Source organism: Procambarus clarkii, chromosome 1, assembly GCF_040958095.1.
Source record: "Procambarus clarkii isolate CNS0578487 chromosome 1, FALCON_Pclarkii_2.0, whole genome shotgun sequence".
Taxonomy (NCBI): domain Eukaryota; kingdom Metazoa; phylum Arthropoda; class Malacostraca; order Decapoda; family Cambaridae; genus Procambarus; species Procambarus clarkii.
In genome coordinates, this window is record NC_091150.1 from 34,581,562 (window position 1) to 34,602,713 (window position 21,152).

General features: G+C 45.4%; 1 protein-coding gene across 9 annotated transcripts in view; it reads right to left on the reverse strand.

The window, feature by feature from the left end:
- Positions 1 to 21,152, reverse strand: part of how (protein held out wings) — a 235,059-nt gene that overhangs the window by 207,334 nt on the left and 6,573 nt on the right. Inside the window, exon 2 of one of the 9 annotated variants that reach the window (XM_069328321.1) lies at positions 15,491 to 15,876. The exons of the other annotated variants lie outside the window; for them this stretch is intronic. The gene's annotated coding sequence lies outside the window, so the exon portion shown is untranslated. The remainder of the gene's footprint in view (positions 1 to 15,490; positions 15,877 to 21,152) is intronic. 9 annotated transcript variants of the gene reach the window in all.

Consider the following 21,152-nt stretch of genomic DNA (forward strand, 5'->3'; position numbering starts at 1 on the left):
GCTTCTTAAGCAGGGATTATTTAATTTAGTTATCCTAGCCTGTCTTCAGTCTTAATTTATTAATCAGACTTGTAAAAGTATACAAGTTTGCACCAAGTTTCTTCGTGCATCACGAGGCGAAGAGTCTATGCTGGTATGGTGTATTTTGGTATTGGTCTCGAGAACAAACTTTTCTTTAAGGAGACCTTGTTTACATTCCTAAATGCTGTTCTTATGTTTGCCAGCTCCCTCCCTCCCTCCTTCCCCTTCCTTCCCAAATGCAGCTGATGTTATGATCATCTGAACTTCCGGTGTTAGTGTGAGGAAAGGTGGCTTCCAGGAATACATCTTTTAGTGTATTTAACTTTCTGGCTAACTCCACAGTATAGACACACACACAGCACCACTCCTGTGCCAGGTAAGTCCACTACGGGCTCAACATAGCCCGTGCTACTTGTTCCGAGTAGCTTAACCTATCTCATCATCATCTACAGTATACGAGTATAACACCTCTTGGTATACACGCCATATTTACAAATTATTCAGGTTATGTAGGGTATTAAGGGTAATTACTCCTGGGGTATTAAGGTATGTAGGGTATGAAGGGGCCTGACAGCTGAGTGGACAGCGCTTCGGATTCGGAATCCTGAGGTTCCGGGTTCGATCACCGGTGGAAGCAGAAACAAATGGGTAGAGTTTCTTTCACCCTGATGTCCTTGTTACCTAGCAGTAAATAGGTACCTGGGAGTTAGACAGTTGCTAATAGGCTACTTCCTGGGGGGGGGAGGGGGTGTAACAAAAAGGAGGCCTGGTAGAGGACCGGGCCGCTAAGACCCGAAATCATCTCAACAATAATTGCGGAGAGCACATCTTATTTTATTATATCTAGCGGTGCAAGGTAATGATTCCAGACCCCACCCAGGATGACTGTGCATATTCGTTAAGAAACAACTGAAGGTCGCAAGTGAAGTAAAAAAAAAAAAAAAATTAAAAAAAAAATTATTCCCAATTTGAAAATGAGTGATACTAGCAAGGAAAAAAATCTTATCAGCTTTGGTGATGGAAACCAAAGTGTAGGAGGGAGAAGCATCCTCATGTGCTGTACCACCTGGTAAAGCGTCAGGAAGACTCCGTCCAGGTCCGATACAGATCAGCAGGGCAGAGCAGGGCAGAGCAGGGCGCGGGAGGGCTACGGTTCGAGCACAACCCGAGGTCAACGCCACCACTGGGCTTGTGGTCAACGCCACCTTGGGGTACGCCGTAAAAGGCCCAAACAGATAGTGAATATCCGATGCCCAGGGTCCTTAAAAGGCCCCGAACCTCAACCTGTGAGCGGGGAAATAATTACCAACACGAGCAGCATTGGTCGAGGTCCGCGGGGAGGATGACGTCAGCTGCACCGTACATGTTCATCTGGCGGCCATCACCACTAAATTTCATCAAGCTCACTTCACCCCCAAGTTAGGAGGGAAAAACCGACCGAAATTGAATTAAAATAAGTTTATTGTGGTATATTATTATTATTAACATCCTTATTGACAAAATTAATTACAATTTTGCCTAATCTGAGGATTTCGATTAAGTCTTACTAAAGTGAGGATAATGCTGGTATTTGTGGTATAAACACACACAAAGGGATGAGGAAGCTCAAGCTATTCTCACCCCGTTGAGTACAACGTGTTCATACATTTGATACACAAACAATACCGCATATTACCGAACATCCCGAGTGATAAACATATACATTTCCGTGCTTTACACATGTAGTATGTTACTAGACGTACATACAAATACTTTTATCACTGGGTACACAGGACAATTTGCAAATAGATATTCAGACAATTCAGCAGTTACAATCTTGGTGCAAAATTCTTATATATCGCCAGACTATCATCAATATTTCAGTTCTGACACATCTGTCAGAATTTCAAAACTGTCATTTCAGTTCTGACACATCTGACTATTTGTTCAGGAACAATCTTTATCTCAGTTTCTATATACAGTACATTAATCAGCAGGCAATCAATAACATAATGAGTGAGGGTGCGAGACCTTAACATACCAGTTTACATTACGTTTAATCATCATTAACACCTATCACATATTCCCGATAATATTTGTACCCAAGCCTGAGCCGCATGTGGACACAGTCACTCCAAGCATTTCTCCTTTTACCATAAGTGAAATGGGCGTTTTGACACACACAGATGTAGTGTGTTACATGGCTTGGCTTCTCTCATACAGTATACGTCTCACCACTTCTACCTGTGCCTGAATATTTCTAGTATTGCTTCTTATTTGTCTCATTTTTAAAACACGTTCAATGTCAACTTGTGGTCCTGATGCGGCACGTTTGGCCAGGTCATCCGCCACCTTGTTGAGCACTATTCCAACACAAGATGGAATCCACGTGAATTTCACTTTGATCTTTCAGCTGTACAGTATCTCATTTATCCTTTTTTCTTACAATCCTCAATTATGGACATGAAGATTGGATTTCGACTGTAAGGAATCAAGTGCTCCTTGGCTATCAACAAATACATTAACATCCTTTTAGTTTTGAAGCGTACTTCCTCCAAACCCGCCTGAAGTGCCTGTAGTTCACCTTAACCAAATTTCTCCTTTACTTTGCCAAATATACTTGCCTCCGGGATTCAGTCATAAATCAGAAAGTATGACATCAGGTATTTATTACATTAATGTATAACCTACATTACATACCTTATTATTAATATATAAAAACATTATTCAGTACATGACTAATTAAGATTTAGACAAAGGTCAGTGGCTAAGGCCAAAACTTTGACAAGACCTAGATTTTTTTTGTTTTGCCCGAAACGCTGTGCGTATTAGTGGCTTCAGGCATTGTATGTACTAGTTCTATCTAGTAATCCGACATCATGTTTGTAACTCATTTTCAATATATGTACCTCTACCTGGATAAATATCTTATAACCTATCCACAGTAGGCTACCTGTTGAAACACACACATTATTGACTCGAAACCTACAACAAAACTAGGCTTGCTTTCGCTATCGGGCAATGTCAATTATTGTATTAGTATAAATATTGGTTTAGGAGATACATGTGTGTAACTTGGTATGGTTGAGCCCAGAGCAATATCGCCCGTGAGGTTGTCAACCCCTAAACACGCCACCTGCCCGCCAGCCCCACCAAATAAATACCGGAAGGCCCGCCCCAAAGTCCAACCTTGCCTAAACTAGCTCGCCCCATTCAACCTTTCTTCCCTCTATTTTCCTTAAACACGCAAGACCACATCCGTACTCATACCCACAACTACATCACATTACACCAAATGTGTGTTCTTCCCCCACATATGTTCAACACGGGGGGGGGGGAGGGTACATGAACAAGGGAACACAGGTGGAAACTTTAGTACCCAGATGAGCCATAGATATATTAGAATTTTTTTTTTAGTGTCAAGGTAGTTGAAAAATGGAAAGCACTTGGCATTAAATAGTGACGTGATGGAGGCAGACTCCATACACAATTTCAAACGTAGATATGATAGAGCCTAATGAACAAATCCACAAGGGCCGTGACGCGGATTCGAACCTATGTCCGAGATCATCCCAGACGCTGCCTTAATCGACTGAGCTACGACATGGTCAAAAAGCGTTGAAACAAGGTGTACCTAACTTACTTGGATCCTGCAGCCTCTCCGAGACAAACCAGGGTTCTACACAACTCCCCCATGCACTCGAGCCATGTCAATAGGCCGTTCTACCTCTTCGCCATTACTTCATTACACACAGAAATCACAATAGCGTGATATATAAAAAATGTTTTGATATATCATGCTATTGTCATTTCTGTGTGTGTGATGAGCCTAATAGGCTCAGGAATCTGTACCCAATCTCAACGTGTCAGGAATCAATCAACCGTGTTGATTGACAGTTGAGAGGCAGGACCAAAGAGCCGAAGCTCAACCAGGTGAGTACGTGTTCCACACCCCTCGACACTCCCAAATACTTTACCGTTCACACTCTCACCAGCATATGATCTCGCCAACCTGTATACCAGACGACAGAAAAACTAGAATTGTAATCTTAAATGCTCAAGGACAGCTAGGGACGTATACCTCCACATTAACCCTATATTAAAATATAGGTTTAAGTGCCGTATAGCCGGTGGTCGTGTGTGTTTTTTTCTGAATATTTATATGACATGTGTTGCGACACGTGCTTAAATTAATTAATATAGGGACTAGGATACATCTCTCGATTGACCGTGATCAAATATTGAATGTGTCATTTGTTGTCTAAAAGCGTACATACATGACAAAACCTCTGAACATATCGTGTCGCGTGTCCACAAAGTTGAGCCTTTTGTTGAGCGAGACCATGGCTAACGTCTCGCCCCACCACCCGGAAACACCCTCCCATAACCAACAGGAACACTTGGCATTCAAAAATCACAGTGGTGGCGGACAAGAGGGGGCTGCAGACAAGAATGAAGGGGCACGCGTGAGCAAATGGGAGAAGAGGATGGGGAGGGGGGGGGGGGGAAAGAGTGGTTAAAAGGAGGGGGAAGCACCTGCCCGTCGCCTGGCTCGCTGCCCCACCCCCAGGATCATGGGCTGTGCACGTTACCACCACACCCACTACCACCACCACCAGCCTTATCCAACTTACTATTACCAAAATCAATGTCATCCCTAGTATCTTTTTCCCTGTCTCCTCCTCCTTACCATCTTGCCTTCAGTCATCTTTCATTTTGTAACCATCATTACCATATAATCATCAGTCATCAATTATACTCTCCAGCCAATAGTATCTCTACCACCTCAACAAATTTCAACTCCCATCCCTACCTCTTCACGCTGTCTCTCCCCCTACGCGTTACCCCCACACTATCCTTACCTCTTCTCTCAACATTTAACCCTTCTCACCCCCACCCCATTTTTTTGTGTCGGTATCCCCCCCCCCCTTCATCTGGTTGTTGACTGCGGCAAACATTACAGTTTCCACCTCTCTCAATTCATTGTCACTGGTGTGGGCGGCTGTCAGCGTACGCTGCTCATTCCCTCTTCCACTCAAGTCAAGCTCGCTTTTATATACCACACTCATTCCTTCAGAGTTTGACTGGTCCCGACCGCCAGGGGCCCCGCCTGGGGTTGTAAAATCGGGAGCGAGTGAGAAGTGGTAAGGGGTATGGGGGGGGAGGTGGAGGGGTAGGGGGGGTAAATACCAACCCTCCCCAACCCTCACCGACCCCCAGGCCGCCGCCACTCCACCACCCCACGGCCACCGCCTTCTCCCAACACACACTGGGCTGCCAGGACCATCATTACGCTACCACACGTACGCCTTCATCTCGCCTGCCTCCTCCCGTCTCTCCCTCCACCATAACACCTGAACACATTTCTACCTGTTGTGCCATACAACTATAACAACTTCCCTTCCACCCAACTTGTGTGCGTCATGTGCCACTTTGCGGTAGCAGCACCACTAGAATACATTTTGTTGTTTAGTTAATTTATTTGGGACTCCATACCCACCCTGTAAGCTGTAGTGAAAAGTAGTATTTTTCCTTGTAAAATGATGTAAATATGGTCTTTATATTATATATTATTTAATAAAGAAAAAATAATAATTCAACACTCCAAATCCAAAGTAACATCACTAACCTTAAGAGTCCCTAAGACTTGCTAGGAAATAAATAGCTTTCATCGCATGTTCACCAGGTCAGAACGGGACAGGAGTAGACATGAAGACCTCAGGGAAAACCTCAGTTGACGATCAAGAGGCCGACCAAAAATTTGCTAAGACTCTCCATCGTCTCCCAAGCCTCTTAAGTTCACAAAATATGTTAACACATTAGACTTTCGCGCTGTAAACCAAATGCCGAGTGTACATGGCATGGATACCCGCTCCAGGTACGATACCACTGAACTACCCATGATTAACAAGGACATCAAGAGCCACTTAGAGACGACAGTGTTGTTGGCGTAGTGTGGCTACGGTAGACCTTGGCGACGGCTGCTGGGACAAGAGGGAGTGGTGACACTCGCATGAAGAGTAAGAGAGCCTTTACAGGCGTGGGCCGTATAATAACTCAGAAGCGCCATGGCCTTGCAGGTACACTTAATCACGCAGGTAGTCAGTGTGCAGCATCGCATAGTTACTTCCGGAGTGTACATGAAAATCAGGTTGTCCGTTATACTACTACGGGAATATTGAAAACCCCCGCTGCACCTTGTGTGAGATGTACCATGTACATCTAACTCAACCCTCCTGAAGTTTTTCTTTCGTAAAACACTTATTTAGGATATGGTTATCAAAGGTCACACACATGCAGTAAGAAAGTGGATGAAGATGTTGGGAAAGGGGTGAGGGGACCCAGCACGTGACACAGCAGTTCTTGCTAAGTGTACTAGCCACATTAACTTGAGAGATGAGATGTCGAGATGAGCTGGTAAACTCACAAGAATAGCGCGTGCGTTTACCCTAGTGCTTGGTACGTTCCAAGCGTGCTAGTTCGGTACAGTAGTGAACACTATGGGAGAGCTGCCTAGGTGGGGCGTTGTCTTCCGTTACCCAAGGTCAACCAGCACTATCCTCATATTCAATATGTTCAGACAAGAGGAAATTGTACACGAAGGTTGAAACATATGCGTCAAAAATGAAAGAAAGTACTCGTACAGTGAGTTCAGTATTCATACAGTGAGGTCAGTACTCAGTGTTGTAACATTCAGTTTCTTGCTCGAAATGTAAGTAAATAAAATAAAGTCAACAGCATATGTAGAACTGAACACGAGGACTGCAATTTTTTTTAAATTCCCTCAGATATTACATAAACAATATAATAAATTAATATTAATATCAAACATTCCCACAGCCAGTAATGAACTAACACCTTGCACAACGAAAAAGGTTAATAGGCTATGAACCAATCTTAAGAAATGTGAGATGCACCTTATGTAGGCATAATGATGCAGATCCAATAATCTCACAATTTGTTCCTATTTTCCGTTTGAAGCTGTGTATTAAAAATTATTATGCAAGAACTACATCAGGTATGATTTGGTAGGTTATGTAAGAACGGACCAGTACACGCATACATTGTGCTACGAGACATTAAGTGTAAACTACGGCTTAAATAAAACTAATTATTGCAAATGCTTAAATGTGTGTAGGTCTATGTGTGATAAGGATTCATCATCTGTCCAAGAGGATCATGTGTATGTTTGTAAAAGCGAGTCCTTCCCTCCCTCCTATGAAGGCTCTCATGCTAGCCGTTCGCCTTCTTGTAAACATTCGGTAGACACGTGGCTAGCGCCGGCGAGGCTTTCTAGATATTTTTGTTATAAGTGAGGTGAGGAGGGGAGGGGAGGGGAGAGGCGAGGGGAGGGGAGGGGAGAGGCGAGGCGAGAGTGAGGAGGGAAATGCTGGGAGACGGGGGAGGGAGGAGGAAGGACACCGACACAGCCAGATAAAAATCTGGCTGTCAGATTTGCCACTGCCAGATTTTTATCTGGCTTTGTCTGATATTATCTGAACTAACGAGTTATCTAAACACCCAGTATTTTATATTATAAACTAACAACGTCGAGAACTAGTCAAGTACAGAATAGGGCCAAATTGAATGCAATGCCGTATACGCGGATTTCATGGCCCACTAAAATAAGCAAGTCGTTCCATTATCTGATTGATACCTGGTTGATGGGGTTCTGGGAGTTCTACTCCCCAAGCCCGGCCCGAGGCCAGGCTTGACTTGCGAGTTTGTTCATTAGTTCATTTGTTCATTGATTAGTTTCAAAATGTGGTTGCTCGAGCAATTATTTATATGTAATTTTCATTTCCTAAGTTACAAACTACTTCAGTGTATGATTACACTGTTTACCCGAGATCCTAACATGAAGCTTCTATTAAAGCATTAAAAGAAATATTAATACAATTATATATTTTTTTTTTTTTTTTTAACCTAGAAGGGGTACCACCTCTGGTGCAAGTGTAGGGACCCATAGCCTCGGAGAAGAAAATAAAGAGTACTCAGAGAAGACCTTGTGGATCCTCACTGAACACTGATATTTTCTTCTCCTACCGTTATATTTTATAATATAATATTTATAATATAAAATATTATATTTTATATATATATGCATAGAGAAATGATCCTAAGTAGCAACCATGGCCGCCCTAGAATATAGGGGCGCGGTTTGAGTGTTATTAGTATTGGGGGACAATTTCCCAAGGGAATGGATCTTTTTACCTGTACCCATAAATTTGGTGATTACGGTAAACTAGCAGACAACAGATCAGGTCAGGTCACAAGCTCAAGAACGTCTATTGAGAATATACATCCCAAAACGATAGAACAGCTTAGGCTGTTTCTACCCTCCTCTATTAAAGGTCCCTCAAGAGGCTCACAAATCCAAACAGTACACAAATAATTATCATATTTTCAATTACAAATACATTTACAATAAATTCAACAGTTGTCGCACAGTGCAATTACAAGATTTTCAGTGATACATTTTTGGTGGTGTTTCAATCTGGTAAACTAGTAACGTGCCATTATCAAACGCCCATACAATTTGATGTGGCATACAGTACTATTCTATTTAATGATTCCTAAGCCCGTCAATAAAAAGAACTGGTATGTTTACTATTAACTACTTCCCCTGAGCCCGCTAATACAGCTTGAAGTTCAGCCTGTGTTGAGACATTGTCAGCTAAGCGATGTCCAATAACTCTATGGTGCCCATGTCTGTGCTACCTAATCACGACTCCCACATCTTTCCTTTTCCGTCTTTGGTTACCGATCAGGTCACTTGTTCTAGGTTTTCTTCAAGAAGTGGCCAACTACCTGCACAGGTCGGTACTGCAACGGTCTTGTTTCTTGCAGGACAGCGTCTGATCTCCAATGGTCAGAGGTTGGGCACCATTCCTTCGCTCCTTCCTCCTATTCTGTTCTCGTGTCCCTTCCATGTGATGTCATACTGGCTTGGCGCATTCTCCTAATAATTACGTCTGATAGGAAAGGTATAGGTGGGCGTTGGCAGTGTTACTAGAGACACACCTTAGACTTTAGTTGCATTTTGGGGAAAATTCTCCACTAATCTAACGTCAAAGACAAGGGGTTGTTACAATTACAGTACTACAAATGGTGTGGTAATTAATTATGACACGATTTAAAATTGGAATACATTTCAATGCATAACAATTTATGAACCATAATATTATTTATAAAAGTTATTATTAATGCATTTTAATTACATTTATAACCTCTAAATCCCTGTAAACCTATGTGGGTGGGTAGTGCATGTCTGGGGTTAATAAACAATGAGCAAAACATTTTTCATATTAGATATTTTAAAAAGACTCTTGAAAGTAGAGTCCAGCATCGTTAGGAAGCTGTGTTTTCATTACAAGAACACGAGGATTCACAGCAACCAATTACATTCAACCCTTTCTGTTGTTCATGACGAGCCTTTGTTTAAGGCTCTTGTTTGTTTAAGGTCAAGATGTCTTGACCTTACCTTGAGGGAGCCGGTCGGCCGAGCGGACAGCACACTGGACTTGTGATCCTGTGGTCCCGGGTTCGATCCCGGGCGCCGACGAGAAACAATGGGCAAAGTTTCTTTCACCCTATGCCCCTGTTACCTAGCAGTAAAATAGGTACCTGGGTATTAGTCAGCTGTCACGGGCTGCTTCCTAGGGGTGGAGGCCTGGTCGAGGACCGGGCCGCGGGGACACTAAAAGCCCCGAAATCATCTCAAGATAACCTCAAGAAATGTTATCATCAGGCCACAAGCAGACAGAGGAATGAGAAAATCGGGCGACAGAAGATAATACACATTAAGTGTGTTGGTCCACAAGAGGCAAGAGCGTGTGGGCGTGGCAGCGCATATCAAACAGGCGTGGTGAAACACCCAAGTGGAGCTCCAGCGGGGACTTGAGGATGGCGCCAGGGTGGCGGACGTTACGAGTGGCTCACTACTACATTCATCTTCCCTTACCTCTCCCCCTCCACACTAACCACTATTTACACCTTGCCAATAATTGCAATCAGTTCCACTCGTTGATAGATCAGTTTGATAACCAGTGCAGTGGTACAAGTGGGTCAAGGAAAAGTATTTTAACAAATGCTCTCAGGAAAGCAAAATAAAACTATCGAGATAAGGTTAAAGATGAAGGGTGGGGGGAAATGTGGGTTCCGGGGAGAGGTGGAGGGATGAGGAGGGAGGGAGACAATGCGGACCTCAATGAAGTCACGAGACTAACCGAGGGAGTCCTTGTCTTTTTACTTGCCATTTCTCAACTTTCACTAATATACGTACTATCATCGAAGAAAGGATGAAGTAACACGGCATCCTATAAATACAAGAACGCAAGGCACCTCCATGCAGCATCCCAGACAAACTGGGACCCCTCCCTGGAATAACAGGTTACAACCCACCTCCACCCAACACGCCGGCCAACTAACGTAGCTACCCCAACAGGTGAATCTCCCCCCCCCCCAACTTCCTTCAATCCTCCCCTACCCCCTCAAGTTCTCCAGGTAGAAAACACCTGCACACACTGACCCCACCCCAACAGCTATTTCATAGTTCCAACCAGCTATCTATAGGCCTTCATACATTCCTTCGCGTGTTCAGAGTTTCAACGTAGCGCCGCCATCAGGCTTCCAAGACCAACAACGACCACGAATCTGTTCGTTCTGAGTACCGAGGAGTCCCCACTGAAATCCACTAACCTAGAACATCGTTATGCATTGTCTGTGCGACGCTCATTAAAAATTCCAGGGGCGTCGCAACTTTTCCGTGCCCACCCGGCTCCAGCCGCTGACCATAACAGGCCGCGGGCTGCCGCCATCCTCCACCTTGTACAGCCTTGCTACCCCCTCTAGCACTAAGCCCCCCCCCACCCCGCCATCACCCAAGCTACCTCGCTCTTCCACTAGCTCCTCTAGCACTCCCCGTGCTGTACCGCCCTCCCCCCACCTCTCACTACATTACAAGTCTCAGTGCTGCCAACTTGGTGGCCCCTGCGCCAGCGCATCCTGCCGCTCCTGGGTGTAACCTAAGCAGCCAGTCATTAGCGAGGAGCAGGATTCTGGTGCTAACCCGACGGCAATCGGGAGCCTGCGGAGACTTGAGAAGCACCAATCACTCCTTCATCCACCGCCATTAGTCTGTGCCAAGAGGCAACAGGCCGTCGCTCGGGCAGTCACGACCCAAAGTACATTTTGTACATAGCTCACACCGGTCATGACTGGTATAATTCATGACCCATTCAGGGGATGCAAGTGGCAACCAATTACAGAACGCATAGCCCACAACCACTCAGTCGGGCCTTTGAGGCACCAGCATCACAGCCACATGGCCCCCTCGCCAGCCACCAGCACCCGCCATACCCACACGTCCCTCGCCACCCACCAGCACCGGCCATACCCACACGTCCCTCGCCAGCCACCAGCACCGGCCATACCCACACGTGCCTCGCCACCCACCAGCACCGGCCATACCCACACGTCCCTCGCCACCCACCAGCACCGGCCATACCCACACGTCCCTCGCCACCCACCAGCACCCGCCATACCCACACGTCCCTCGCCACCCACCAGCACCCGCCATACCCACACGTCCCTCGCCACCCACCAGCACCGGCCATACCCACACGTCCCTCGCCAGCCACCAGCACCGGCCATACCCACACGTCCCTCGCCACCCACCAGCACCGGCCATACCCACACGTCCCTCGCCACCCACCAGCACCGGCCATACCCACACGTCCCTCGCCACCCACCAGCACCCGCCATACCCACACGTCCCTCGCCACCCACCAGCACCCGCCATACCCACACGTCCCTCGCCACCCACCAGCACCGGCCATACCCACACGTCCCTCGCCACCCACCAGCACCGGCCATACCCACACGTCCCTCGCCACCCACCAGCACCCGCCATACCCACACGTCCTTCGCCACCCACCAGCACCGGCCATACCCACACGTCCTTCGCCAGCCACCAGCACCGGCCATACCCACACGTCCTTCGCCACCCACCAGCACCGGCCATACCCACACGTCCCTCGCCACCCACCAGCACCGGCCATACCCACACGTCCTTCGCCACCCACCAGCACCGGCCATACCCACACGTCCCTCGCCACCCACCAGCACCGGCCATACCCACACGTCCTTCGCCACCCACCAGCACCGGCCATACCCACACGTCCCTCGCCAGCCAATAGCACCGGCCATACCCACACGTCCCTCGCCAGCCAATAGCACCGGCCATACCCACACGTCCCTCGCCACCCACCAGCACCGGCCATACCCACACGTCCCTCGCCACCCACCAGCACCGGCCATACCCACACGTCCTTCGCCACCCACCAGCACCGGCCATACCCACACGTCCCTCGCCAGCCACCAGCACCCGCCATACCCACACGTCCTTCGCCACCCACCAGCCATACTCCCACGTCCCTCGCCACTCACCAGCACACTACAAACTATCTTCCAAAGCCAAAGCCAACTCTATAGCACACAGAAATCACAATAAACGTGATACATCAAATGAACATATCCACAAGGGCCGTGATGAGGGTTCGAACCTACGCACGGGATGTTCCCAGATGCGCCTGAAGTCAACTGTGCCACATGGTTAAAAGAATTGCAACCTGGATTTCTTCGACAAGACCAACGAATTCAAAAATACAACTGATGAGTCACAATTAGCCCCAGCCAATGGGGCTACCTTGAGGTGCTTCCGGGGCTTAGCGTCCCCGCGGCCCGGTCGTCGACCAGGCCTCCGGGGCAAACAGCATTCAAAAACAGTAACTTCACTGGGTTCAAGACGCTCGGCCAATAGGAAATTTCCAGTAGATTTTTAGTGTTTCTTTATTATCAATTTCTTTAAAGTCGTCCAACGACCAATATCATTTGATACATGTAAGTCTGGCAAGAGGCTCCATTTAAACGCCGCCCACTAATGAAAATTGGCATTATTTTTTTTGTTATATAGTCAAAAGCCCAATCATCTCTGGTGAATGAACCTCCCTTACTACCCTTCCCCAAGACCCGCCCAAGCAAAAAAAAAAAATAACTGCTTATTCAACCTTCCCTCACTCTCTCCCGGCACCTCGCCACAAGATATTAATTCTCACATTTTATTTTGATCTTTACCTCTTCTATCCTAATATGAGAACCCCCCCCCCTCCCCACTCCTTCCAAGACAACCCGCTTTAGTCCTTCCTCCAGAACCTGTACCCCCCCCCTCTCCCTCTACCAGGACAAACCCGTACCCCTCCTCTCCCTCTACCAGGACAAACCCGTACCCCTCCTCTCCCTCTTACCAGGACAAACCCGTACCCCTCCTCTCCCTCTACCAGGACAAATCCGTACCCCTCCTCTCCCTCTACCAGGACAAACCCGTACCCCTCCTCTCCCTCTACCAGGACAAACCCGTACCCCTCCTCCCCCTCTACCAGGACAAATCCGTACCCCTCCTCTCCCTCTACCAGGACAAATCCGTACCCCTCCTCTCCCTCTACCAGGACAAACCCGTACCCCTCCTCTCCCTCTACCAGGACAAATCCGTACCCCTCCTCTCCCTCTACCAGGACAAACCCGTACCCCTCCTCTCCCTCTACCAGGACAAACCCGTACCCCTCCTCTCCCTCTACCAGGACAAACCCGTACCCCTCCTCTCCCTCTACCAGGACAAATCCGTACCCCTCCTCTCCCTCTACCAGGACAAACCCGTACCCCTCCTCCCCCTCTACCAGGACAAACCCGTACCCCTCCTCCCCCTCTACCAGGACAAACCCGTACCCCTCCTCCTCCTCTACCAGGACAAACCCGTACCCCTCCTCCCCCTCTACCAGGACAAACCCCTACCCCTCCTCCCCTTCTACCAGGACAAACCCCTACCTCTCCTCCCCCTCTACCAGGACAAACCCGTACCCCTCCTCCCCCTCTACCAGGACAAACCCGTACCCCTCCTCCCCCTCTACCAGGACAAATCCGTACCCCTCCCCTCCCTCTACCAGGACAAACCCGTACCCCCTTCCTCCAACAATGCACATCTCCCCCCCCCCCCCCTATCCGTCACTACTGCCACCAAGCCCTCCCCTCTAGCCACCAGGGCCACCTCTACCCCGTCGACCACCAGGATAATACCTCACCTGTTCCCCCTCGGCAGATCCAAATCCATATAAGGTCCTTAGTCATATGAACGGTGATGAGCTGTAGTTCCAGTCACTTGGTTGGGCGAGTGAGGCCGGACAACAGATGAATGAAAAACAAAATCTGGCACTAGAGTTCTCTCATACAACTTTTTATGTCCGGTTGAATTGTTATTACGATAATGTTCCCGTAACTCATTAGCGCCTCCTGGCTCCCCTATAATTAATTCCGGTACATTCCCAGGTAAGCCCCTCACATTGTTTAGGAAGGTCCCTCACTATAACTATGACCTTCTTAAACACTGGTGTCACTGTCAATTAGTTGTATGTATATCATTTCTTCGCGTAGGTTATCTCAGATTTAATTTGTAAGTTTTTCGCAAATGCTATATTTTCATTTCTACTACTATCCCTCTTACTTATTTGATCAAGGTGAACTAGTCTAAATTCCTTTATTTTGTATCAGTGACCATGGGAGTCCACCTTTCTCAATCTATGGATGCAATTATGCTAAATTCGGCACACAAAAATCCTCTACCTTGTTAAATTTACTATACTTAAATATTTACTATTTATTTGCTTTAGTCAACCTGATTGATTGATTGATTGATGAAGATTAAGCCACCTAAAAGGTGGCACGGGCACGAATAGCCCGTAAGTGGTGGCCCTTTGGAACCATTACCAGTATCAAGAGCTGGTACTAAAGATCTGTGGAGGTGTAACTGCACCCTGCGTGACGGGAGATGTCTCCCCTCAACCTGATGTTTCGGGTCCACAACAATTACCTCAATCACAATGGGTTAATATAGTATAGTTTCTACCTTTCTTATTTCTTTATTGTAAACCCATATCAACTAATTTAAATCCACATGAACATTATGCACATCTAGCCTGTATAACCCTCTATGATAACCGTCTAGACAAAGCCTGTGCGCTCTTTCTGCAAGGCTGAATCTCATCTCTTGAACACGGTTAGGCTGTTTCTATCACAGAAGATGCTCACACCGAGAAAATCATAAGACAATGAGGTGATTTGAACCAGCGTTCTGTGATGCTCACGTGTCAACGCGTATTGACTTTGTTTAGTTGGAAGCAAACCTTTCCAGAAACCTCACTTCAAGCTTTCCTGACATCCGTAAAATACAACAGCCTAGCGGGAGCAGTGAAAAGAACCTCCCTCCCTCCCTCTGTCGAGAAGTAAGTAATGGAAGGATAATATGTGGCAAGCTTTACACTCTGGCCATAAGGAGGGAGGTGACGGAGAGGAGTGGAAAGTGAAGGGTCGACCATAGCTTATCGGGCACACCCTTACTGGAGGCGGAGGGACACGCCCACTCTACCACATTCCTTACCTTGAGTCTACCTTGTGTAGCTTCCGGGGATCAACAGCCCAGCGGCCCGGTCTCCCGGTTGGTCGTCTGATATGACTCACCGCCTGGTTGATCAGGTAGTCTTGGGAGGTGTTTGTAAAGATCTCTCTTGAACACAGAGAAACGACAAGTTATGCTCCTGACGTGTAGTGGAAGTGTTGAAAAGTCTTGGGTCCTTGATGTTGATAAGAGTTCTCTCCCTCAGCGTACATATTGAACCTCTGCTCTCCAATGGGGTATGTTGCACATCCTGCCATGCCTACTGGTCTCATGTAATGTTCTTTCTGTGTTCAGATTTGGAACCAGTCCCTCTAGTATCTTCCACGTGTAGATTATTATACATCTCTCTATTACACATCGCCTGCGCTCTAGAGAATAGAGATTTATAACTTTTAATCGGTCCTAGAGAATAGAGATTTATAACTTTTAATCGGCCCCAATAATTACAATGACATATGAAGTCATGACATTCCCCACAATTACGCCCTTGCTGGGTGGAGGATGGCAGGGAAGATTCAGTGACCTAAGGATGGAAACAAAGAAAAAAGAAGCATGTAAGCTGGTTGGTATTGCCACTACCTCTCTTGACCTACTCCTCCAGCACTATTAGGCCAGGTATAAACTCCATATATTGCCACTATATAATGGTGAAATAACACTCCATATCGAAAGTTATTTACCACCACCAGTTGCTCGAGTAGCTTGTTTAAATGTTCTAGCCTTAACCCTTTCAGTAAAGAATACTAAAAATTCAAAAAGACCTCTTTAAATACTCTTTACTTAAAAAGGATGGCTCCTCATTTTTCTGTACACCACACTGGAAGAGGCAGCGTGCTTGTGCAGACGTACTGTATATGTTATGTCTACTGTATATGTAATGTCTATCTTCTTACAGCGTAAAGTGGCTGGTTGTATTAAATCGTACTTTCATTGATACCAATTACCGGGCGTCTGGAAGCCTCAAATCCTGGTAGCGTGGCTCAACTCCACGCCAAGCAACATACGTTATAAATTAAACTTGGACAACATATAGTCAATAGTCATTCATATGAATAAATACAAATGATTAACAAATAACGTAATCTCCAGCCACGTTAAGCAGCCAAGATCAAATTTATTCTGCCGTATTGGAAACAAAAAATTAAACTTCTGCTTGGCGTCTGTCCTTCCCACGAGTGGTCAGCCTCGTGCCCTGAGCAATTGAAATCAGAGTGTTATGGCCCGTAAGTGCAAACTTTAACTTGCCGATGGTAGATCCTTGATCAAGGTGGAGAGGAACCGTTGACGCAGCAACAGTGGGCTAGTGTTATCCCGCTCCCACGAGCGTCGGTGCCCTCTAGGGTGAGCATGACACTACCCAGACACCCACACCATTCCTCCCACGCCAGCCCCTCGCACCCTACCCTCCCACACAACACACTTTCAATTCACTACAATCTCATTTTTAGAGCCCGTGAGGACTACATTCACGATTATTAATTTGGATTTTAGAAGAATGGGGGCTGCCTTAAACGTGTAATGTTTTCACTTACAATACCAAGCCCCCCCCCCCCCAATACCTCACATTAAGAGGGTCGCACCACCAAAACCACAAATACCTAGGATATGCCCTTAGGCACACTCCCTCCAGGTAATGACCGTCGCCAACCACGCGGGCATACGCCAAGGTATTAACATGTACTTGTATACACCAAATTATACACCATCAAATTCCATAAGAGAGTCGATATGCATAATATCCACAACAGCATTTTCCTAATAATTATATAGCATTTGCACAATTTATATCGCCAATTAGTCTTCATATTTGTACATTGCAAAAATATATATTCCTTCAGCAATGTCAGGCTGTTTGACCCCTCTCTGTCACAGTAATTTGCCCATCCATCACCGTGAGGACAGGCGCGTTCAGACCCTCCTAACACTACAAAACCTTCCACCACCCCGCACGCCGTCTCGCGGCAAGAATATTAAACCTCTCACAAACAGGACAACACTAAATATAGGATTTAATAGTAATATATTACAGTTATGCACATATTGAGAAGACCATTTTGTAACTGAACAATTAAGCCTAGTTCAGAAACGGACTTAAGGTGCATGAAAGACAATGTAAAGGGGCGGGAGAGGGGGGGGGAAGGGGTAAAATTATAACCCAACCGAATCAGGCCTTAATTAAGCTAGGTTTATGTGTTGTATTAGGCTCAGATTTGCTTACCTTAAATGAACAAATCCACAAGGGGCGTGACGAGGATTCGAACCTGCGTCCGAGAACATCCCAGACGCTCTCGGAGAGGCTGCAGGATCCAAGTATGATATGTAGAACTTCTGGTTTCAACTCTTACCATGCCGTAGCTCAGTCGATTAAGGCAGCGACATGGTAAAGAGAGTTGAAACCAGAAGTTCTACTGAACTTACTTGGATCCTGCAGCCTCTCCGAGAGCGTCTGAGATGCTCTCTGACGCAGGTTCGAATCCTCATCACGGCCCTTGCGGATTTGTTCATTTAAGGCATCACGCTATTGTGATTTCTGTGTGTAATTGGTTACCGTGTATCCTCAGCAGGGATCCGAAGATAAAATTTAATGTTACTGGAACTTTATGCAAATGAAAATTTTATATCAATACAGAGTAACTGGAAAAATACTTAAGGATTTAGGTTGGCTTCCTTAACTACACTAATTTTAATAGTTTTCCTAGGATACAAGCAAAACTTTCCTGCATCAATGTAAAGTTTATATATATATCATTATTTTACATGGGGTTAATTGGCCACTTCATCCGTCTAGTAATGTCAAGGCCTCTCCTACGATTCTCACTTCAAGTAATGTTCTTCCATTGTAAATAACATATCCCAACCAAAAATGGTTGCACAATGCAGCTGAATAATTATACAAGACTGCAGTTGAATAATTATACAATACTGCAGTTGAATAATTATACAATACTGCAGTTGAATAATTATGCAATTATCAAAAAAGGCACCAAGCCTTCAATCGAAAAATTAGGCAAGACTGCAATCAATAAATTATATTGTGAAATGGCACTGAATAATTATGCAATGTGTAATGCTATTGAATAATTAGGCAATGCGTAATGCCATTGAATAATTAGGCAAGGTGATGCCGCTGATTATGCAGTGCGTGTTGACACCTAGCCCACTATGTAGTTCAACAGTTCTCTAGCCCTCTCCATGGAGGAAGATCAAATGGAAACAGTATTCTTTGTTTGGCTAACACTAACTGAACCGCCACTACATAAACAATTGAATCATCCTCTGCGGTTGAGTGCTCAATAACATGCTACACAATCCTACATGTAGTAATAGATCTATAATCCAGTCCATGAAGGACAAAGCAAAAATGTAGGTATCTTGGTTAGCATTTAACACAATGTGGTATAAAAACAAACTGATTCTTACTATTGACTTTAGGATGAAAGTTTGACAAGAATAATTGAATTCCACAAAACTTAAATTGAAACCATTTCAAATTTAGCTTAGCTCTCTGAAACGTTTTAACTTTCGGCAAATTTCAGTTGGAAATTGACCGTTCTTATACACCATTACAAGTAGCGGCAGCAGTTTGCATTATCACGAAACTATAAAGTTATCCCAGTATCAAACTGCTAACTCGTCCTCTTGAGTGCCTCGCGTCTCACGCTTCCGCCGAGATACAAGGACGGGTCTCAGGACGGAACAGAACGGTAAGGATGGGTAATTGAATACTCCAAGAGTATTTAGGTTGTGGTTTTACACGTGTTCCTAACAACGAGGAACAACATGTGATGTGCTGTAACTAAGTGAGCCACCCCATCTTGCTATGTTCAATATACTGTAGTCCATACAAGAACGAAGGTGCTAAATGATCCAATTCAATTTCTTTATTATGCACCCCATACCCATCTCGTGGGCGGTGGTGTAAAGGATTACAGAGGCACATAATCGGTTCAGGAACTGAACCCTCTAGTTCGTTTAGCTAAATGATCAGGGATGCGTTTTCTGCTGACGCCAGTAAACAAAACAAAATATTTGGGCCTTTGCATCTTTCAGAAAACCATGCGTAAATCAGAGACTACACGCGCATTACAAAAAAGTAACAAGTACGTATAAAGAAAATGGTTAAAGGCGTATTGACGTGTATAATTGCATTCAAGGACGCGCCTACCGACGCGTGTGGTGCACTAGCTTTGCACCACCCTCTTCCATCTTTCAAATGGAATTACAGACACAATGCACGTGATGAATTAATAATGTATTATGCCTTTATATTTTTACATTCAAACGTTTAATGAGTTAGTGTCACGTAATATCTTGCAAAAAAAAAAAAATCGCTACACATCGCCTAGTTTGCTAAATGTTTCACTACATGTTTCACTTTACCATGTCGTAGCTCAGTCGATTAAGGCAGCGTCTGGTATGCTCTCGGACGCAGGTTCGAATCCTCGTCATGGCCCTTGTGGATTTGTTCATTTCACTAACAGTATTACACAAATTCACACAACCCGTCCCATATAAAAGTTACTTCAGGTTGTATAAAAAAAGTGATAATACCATGGGAACAGGAACATTTGAATCGTTTTATTTGGCAACGTCAACATAACCTATACAAACCACGATTTTGCAGGCCTAGAAAATACAGTAGCTAACAAAAATATGCCCTAACGGAATAGACATAGGAAAAGTATAGTCGAGGCTCCAACCCATCCTCGACTCAAGTCCATTACATTCAGCGGTCAACCCCACAGACGCATTCATAAATTTTAACATGCTGTTCATTCAAAACGGGAATTTTCGCAAATTAATATTATAATATATTAGCATATTGTGCATATATAGGTATAGGATAGGTTAGGTTAGGTGTTTAGGTTCTGTTGGCGATTATTTGTAGTACGTGGGTGAAGCATTTATAGCGTTGTGATTCGAACAAAATTCGTTAGTGAAGCACTTGTTCCGGATATGTTCGAACGTCAGCAGTTGTGAGTCGTATGTAAACCGCTTTTCATGCATAAACAGGGGGTTTGACGGGTGGATGGAATCGCTTTTGGATCTTTGTTTGGAGGACGGGCTGGAGGCTCAGTACGCTGTTGGGACACTGAAACCTGACCGTGACTTCAGTGAAGAGGCAAGTTATTTATATCCGGTGAGAACTAAAATTAAATAGAAGCTACATAGAAATACATGTACACATACACTACATTAAATAATACCGGGTAGTGTAATTTCAAACATTACTAATAAGTCTGATCATTCTAGCTAGCCAATAGCTTTTCGCCTATGGCTGATTAACGAGTCTTTAAAAAGTAAGCTACTCTGAAATGGAGGAAACACTCCACCAAACATCCTCAACCATCGCCCATTCAAATAAAATCAAAGAATTTATTCATAAATGGCCCCGCGCACCCAAATCCACATTCGCTAATGACCACAATTAAGGTTGAGAGGCGGGGCCCAAAGAGCCAGAGCTCAACCCCCGCAAGCACAATTAGGCAAGTACAATTAGCTAAGTACAAGTACGTACCCGAATTCCGGACATTATAATTTGCTTTAAACTATTTATAATTATACCTCAACTAGAGCTGCCAACGGCCTACATGCCAACCATTAAACTTTCAAGAGCCTCCGCCCATTGAGCACCGTCTCCTAT